Below are 6,479 nucleotides of genomic sequence, written 5' to 3' on the forward strand. Positions count from 1 at the left end.
AATAGCCTACAACGTTTGGGATCTCTTGGACAACCCCCACAGTCTTGGTTATCTTCCTACTACTTAGAAGCACTGAATTGGGCTTCTTGTCACTTCTTTCCCCTAGGAACTCCAGCTAAAACCAATCCTGCCACATTTGCTTTTGAGTGATTCAGACAGTCCCAAACTGCTTTCCACCGCCCCACCCCCCCTTTCCCTCATTCTCTCCTGAAAGCTTTAGCACTTCATGAACCCAACATATATACTAGTCTAATTCATTCAGATCTGCCACAGGCTCGCTTCTTGTTCCATGCAAATTCCTTGGATTCTTTGTGTGTGTGTGTGTGTGTGTGTGTGTGTGTGTGTGTGTGTGTGTGTGGTTTTTCAAGACAGGGTTTCTCTATGTAGTTTTGGAGCCTATCCTGGAACTGTAGACCAGGCTGGCCTTGAAGTCACAGGGATCCACCAGCCTCTGCCTCCCAAGTGCTGAGATTAAAGGCATGTGCCACTGTCATCTGGCATGTGTGGCCTAGTCTGGCTTTGAACTCGTGATCCTCCTGCCTCCTCCTCCTTCAGCAAATCCTACCGGCATGCACCACCACAACTGGCTAGGGCTCTTGTTCCATTATTTTTCAACTCTTCTGTGAACACATACCAATCTGATCTGGTGAGCTGCACACCAAACACTTCTCTCAATGTTTAACTCCCTTACAATGTCTATCCTTCCTCTGCTGCCTTTCAGTTCCTTATGTCCATAGTAACTACTTCCAAGGACAACCAATTGTCTCTAATGATTCATCTGAGCCAGTCTATCAAGGACTGAGTTCCCTCGTGTGGCTTCAGATTAAAATAGCTTTTGCCTCAAGGAGGGATGAAGAGTTGTATTTCTGTTCCTCCCTTTCACAGGACTCAGACTGATCCCACCAACCCCGATGTCACACATCCTCACAGCCGGGTTGTAAAGGACTCGTTCATTTCTTCTTTGGAAGTCTTTCTCAATTCAAAAACTTCAAAGACAGAGTGCACTCTGATACTCTTAGTTTACTCTGCTCAGCCATTATTTAAATTTAATTAATTTTGCTTCCTTGAGACAGGGTTTCTCTGTGTTACAGTCCTGCCTGTCCTGGAAATCTCTGTAGAACAAGCTGGTCTCAAACTCAGAGATCCTTCTATCTCTGTCTCCTGAGTGCAGGGATTAAAGGTGCATACCATCACTGCCCAGCTCTATTGGGCCATTAAAGCTGCAGTCTACATGATGAATCTTGGATTTCCCCTCCTTCTGTATTAAAGGTCAGCCTTCCGACTTCAGGTCTTTTCTGCCTTTCTCCTTCCTGTCTGATCCATCCATGGACTCCAGGCTGGGTGGTCAGAAGGGCTGTTGGTGCAGATTTAGTTTATACTGTCTTTTCCTTTGACCTGTCGGCTGTAAGAACTGCACGCCAGCGTCCCCATCTCAGTCTCCTCTTTTCTTGCCCAATCAGGTGGTGCTCACGTGTCTTTTTCCTGCTGTCATTCCTCCTTCAGATGTGCAAGTTCTTTCTGGCTAACCAGCTCAGCCTCAGCTGCATGTCATCTCGCCCCCACGAGAAGCTACGCCGTGGTCCACAGACTTACTATCATGTTCTGTATGTGTTACTATCCAAGGCTGCAGTATAGTCTTAAGTCTCTCAGCTGTTTGGGGGAACATCCCTGTGTTCATTAGAATGTCTATTGATGTGATAAACACCATAACCAAAACCACCTCAGGAAGGAAGGGGTCTGTTTCATCTTATAGCCCAGCAAGGGAAGTCAGAGCAGGAAGCTGGAGGAAGGAGCTGAAGCAGAGCTCATAGAGAAATGCTGCTTACTGGCTCTCATACAACCTAGAACCACCTTCCCAAGAGTGGTACCACCCACAGTGAGCTAGGCCCTTCTTTAGCTATTATTAGCCAAGAAAATGACTTACAGACTTATCTATCGGCAGTCTGACAGAGGCATTTTCTCAACTGCAGTTCCGCTTCCAAGATGACTTTAGATTTATGTCTAGTTGACAAAAAAAAAAAAAAAAAAAACAGCACAATTCACATACGCTGTGGTAACCCCATTCATCAGTGAGGTTTGCCACCCTATACCACATAAGAAAGCCATTATGAAAGTGAAAGTACCCCCCCCCCAAGAATGCACCACCCTCAGACGGCTCAGCCTCAGTTGTTCATCTTATCATCCATAACAGGGAGCATGCAACCGCTCCTCTCGAACACATCCTTGGTTCTTTCAGACTCCGTCTAGGCTCCTAGAGTGTTGTGTTCCTTTCCTGGCGAGACGTGAAGAGATGTCTATTCATCTCCACGAAGACATTGATGGCAGAGCAAAGGAACAATTCCACTCAAGTCTACCTTAGTGAACCCATGAGTTTGTTGGGGTTACATAAAAGATAACGCGTGACTGAGGGGCAGCTGCATCACCAAGCAACTCCCTCAGCCTAGGTGACGACTTGCAAAAGCTGCTTTGGGGCAGCTCAGCGGTCTCCTCTCTCCCAGCAGCTGTTTAGCTCCTCTAACCTCAGAGAGGGGTCGTGTAAGCTTCATAGCTCTCTTATCAATCTTTGCAATTTTTAAAAGATGCATTTGAAGTCGAGCGGTGGTGGCTCACGCCCTTTAATCCCAGCACTGGGGAGGCAGAGGCAGGCGGATCTCTGTGTGTTCGAGGACAGCCTGGTCTACAAAGTGAGTTCTAGGACAGCCAGGGCTGTTACACAGAGAAACCCTATCTCGGAAAAAAGGAAGAAAGATGGGGCTGGAGAGATGGCTCAGAGGTTAAGAGCATTGACTGTTCTTCCAGAGGTCCTGAGTTCAATTCTCAGCAACCACATGGTGGCTCACAACCATCTGTAATGAGATCTGGCATGAAAGGAATGCTGTACACATAATAAATAAATAAGTTAAAAAAACTAAATAGACTCTTTTTTTAAAAAAAAGGAAGAAAGAAATTGTTTGTGTGTGCCTATGTTTATGTGTGTAAGTTTGTACACATGTGTGTTCAAATGCATGTACAGAGACCAGAAGAGGGCACTGAATGTTCTCTTCTCTCATTCTCCATCTATTTATTTTGGGGACAAGTTTTCTTCTTGAATCAGGAGCTTGTATTTTCTCAGTGAGTCCCAGCAACTTTCTTATCCCTACCCCCTACTCAGAGCTGGGCTTACAGGCTTACCCGGGAAGCCTCTCTCTTGTTATGTGAGTGCCAGGATCTGAATTCTGGAGCTCAGGGCTGCCCAGCAGCAGCTCCACTTTGCTGAGCTGTCTCTCCAGCCCCCAAGTTCTTAAACTGCTTGTGAGTTTTGCGAGTCTAGCCCTCATTTCCCTCCAGGAAGGAATGGTTTTTCCATCCAGATGAAATAACTATACAACACTCTCCCTTACTTCAGTCTTCTAAGTTCTATATAGGTCTGTGTAGCCACCAAAGTTAAAAACCTATTTTAGTGGTGGCACTCACAGCAATTTAGACCTTAGAATAAGTGGGATTGGAAGGGATTAGAAAGTTGTTAGATTTTATTTTTCTTTTTTGTGGATTTGAATAGATTTTTTTATTGAATTTATCAAGCTATAAATTTTTCTCTGCTCTTCTTTCTTCTTCTCCCCTCACTTTCAACCCTCTCCCGTGGTCCCCATGCTCCCAATCTACTCAAGAGATCTTGTCTTTTTCTACTTCCCATGTAGATTAGATCCATGTATGTCTCTCTTGGGGTTCTCATTGTTGTCTAGGTTCTCTGGGATTATGATTTGTAGGCTGGTTTTTTCAAGGTTGTTAGACTTTAAACATCTACGGAGTGCTGGGGATGTAGTCCAATGCTAGAGCATTTGTCTAACACATATGAAGCCTTGGGCTCAATTCTTAAAGCTGTAACCAAAACGACAAAACCTTTAAGGGACCAGGTGTACTGGTGTATGCCTGTGATTCCAGAATTTGGGGGGTACAAGAGGAGAATCAGGCATTTGAATGTATCCTTGGCTATATAGTGATTAAGGCCAGTCTGGGTTATATGAGACCCTACCTCAAAAAACAAAAATCCTGTATGGAATGTTCAAACTTTTACAATTAGTTAGGTATTGTTAGCCACAGCTGCTTGTTTCTGAGGCATGAGGATCTCTTGAGCCCATGAACTTGAGACCATCTTGGGAAATTGTATGCTCCAAGCTCCAACGACAGGAAAGAGGAGAGGTGGGGGTGGGCCAAGAGTCAAAGAGACTGTGAGGACTTGTGAGCAGATGAGACATACAGAACCATAAGCCAAAATAAAGTCCTTTTCTTTAATACTTACTCAACTCACAGTAGTATGTTACCAATAATATAAAACACACTAAAAATTAAAAACTGCCTGAAGATAATGCTCAGTGGTAGATGACCTGCCTAGCAAGAACAAGATCCTGAATCACTGTCCAGCACCATAAACACGCACACATGCCCACATAGGTACACATGACTTACTATGCACACATAGTAAGGTCATGGAGTAAGTCAATGTTACACCCGATCCATTGTGCGCTGCAAGGAAGGACAGAGACAGCACATATGGGTTCCAAAGACTTTAATAACTCACCACATAAGCAGAGTCGCTGATCGACCAGGGCTGCAGGACAAGCTCCGAGCTGGGACAGAAGCAGGGCAACAGTTTCCTCCAAGATTTAAACATCCCATCCTAAACAGAAAGTTCCTTAACAGGAGAGGAACTAACTCAAAATAGCTTCAGGAAGTTCCTGAAACCGATCAGATTCACTAAGCCCCCTTGCTGCCAGAGTCAGCAATACAAGAGAAGATTGCCTCAAACAGGAAGGGAAGCCAAGCTGCAAAGACGACTTGAGGACTTTCAGCCAATTCACTCTGTGACCTGACCAGCTGCCTGCTTTTGAAGATGCAGAGAACAGTCAGGTTTAGATCAACTGAGGCACCTGGAAAGGACTCTCTCCCAACTGTTGAGCTGCCTGCAGGCTGTGCAGTGGTGCTTCACATTCCCAGCTTTGGGAGCTGTCACTCATTTTGGGTTGGGTTTTGGTGATATGGCTGTCTTTGAGTAATTTCTGCTCCTGTAAACAACCCCAATAACATTCACTGGTTCACCAAGTTGGACTCAAGTGGTCACCAGACTTTGGTCTGTTGTGGACTCCCTATCTGGGGTGAGTAGATGTGTGTGTTGCATCTCCCCGGGAAAAGTTCTGTCACACAACAGGGGGTGCGGTGGTGGAATTAGTAGCAAAGGATATGGAATAAGCTTCAGGGATCCTGACATGCTCTCGCTCTCAATCTAGTAGAGAACACATCTTTTTTGTTTGTTTTTTTCAAGAGAGGGTTTCTCTGTGTAACAGCTTGGCAGTCCTAGAACTCACTCAGTAGACCTCTGCCTCCCAAATGCTGGAATTAAAGACATGTACCACCATTTCCCAGCTTCCTAGACTTAATTTTTTCCATTGGAATTTCTTTCTTCTTTTTTGTCCTAGTACTATGGTATATTTAGTACTATGGAATATATACTAAGGATATATTTCTGTTACTAAGTAAGATTTTAGGTGAATGGGTCTGTTGAAAGGCAAGTCTTTTAATTCGTCAGGAATCTGAATTCCTTCCATCATGTTATTCTAACGTCTGCCAGGTCCATGTCGTTGGATGATTAGAATATGATGCACTGGATTACAGATGGCAGATGAAAATGAAAGGTAATGTGTTTGTTTGTTTTGTTTTTCGAGATAGGATTTCGCTGTAGTTTTAGAGCCTGTTCTGGAACTAGCGTTTGTAGACCAGGCTGGCCTCGAACTCGCAGAGATTCACCTGCCTCTCGAGTGCTGGGATTAATGGTGTGTGCCACCACCGCCCGGCAAGAGGTAATGTTTTAAGGCCTGAACCAGCATGCCACTTTGATTCTTAATTCCATCGTCGAGAACCAAATCAAATGGTCAAGGACTGGCAAGATGGCTTAGTCATTAAGAACACTTGTGGCTCTTGGAGGAGCACCATATTGGGTAGCTCATAAGCACTTTTAATTCCATTTCCAGGGTTATTTGATACCCTCTTCTGACCTCTCTGCAGGCAGCTACACACACAGTGCATATACAGACAGGCACACACACACACAAAAAAAGGACCTGGCGTGGTGGCGTACATCTATAATCCCAGAATCTGGAATTAGAGGCAGAGACAGGCAAATCTCCGTGAGTTTGAAGTCAGTTTGATCTACATAGAGTTCCAGGCTAGCCAAGGCTCTATAGTAAGACTCTGTCTCAGAAAATACAATTCCCCGAGAGTGGGATTAAAGGCAAGGTAGCTTTTTTTTTTTTTATTACTGGCTTTTGAGCATTTGCTGAAAGTGAAAATCGGAAGCTCCTGGAAGGCAGACCGTCTTTCTAAATATCCTGAGAGCACATGTCACTGTTTATAAAGAGAAGTGCTTCATTTCGAGAGCGCTCTGACAGTCTGACGGAGACACACTTACCCAATCAACTCGCAGAACACATTATGCTACCTGTCAG

This window comes from Myodes glareolus, chromosome 21 (assembly GCF_982192425.1).
Source record: "Myodes glareolus chromosome 21, mMyoGla1.1, whole genome shotgun sequence".
In the NCBI taxonomy this organism is placed as follows: Eukaryota; Metazoa; Chordata; class Mammalia; order Rodentia; family Cricetidae; genus Myodes; species Myodes glareolus.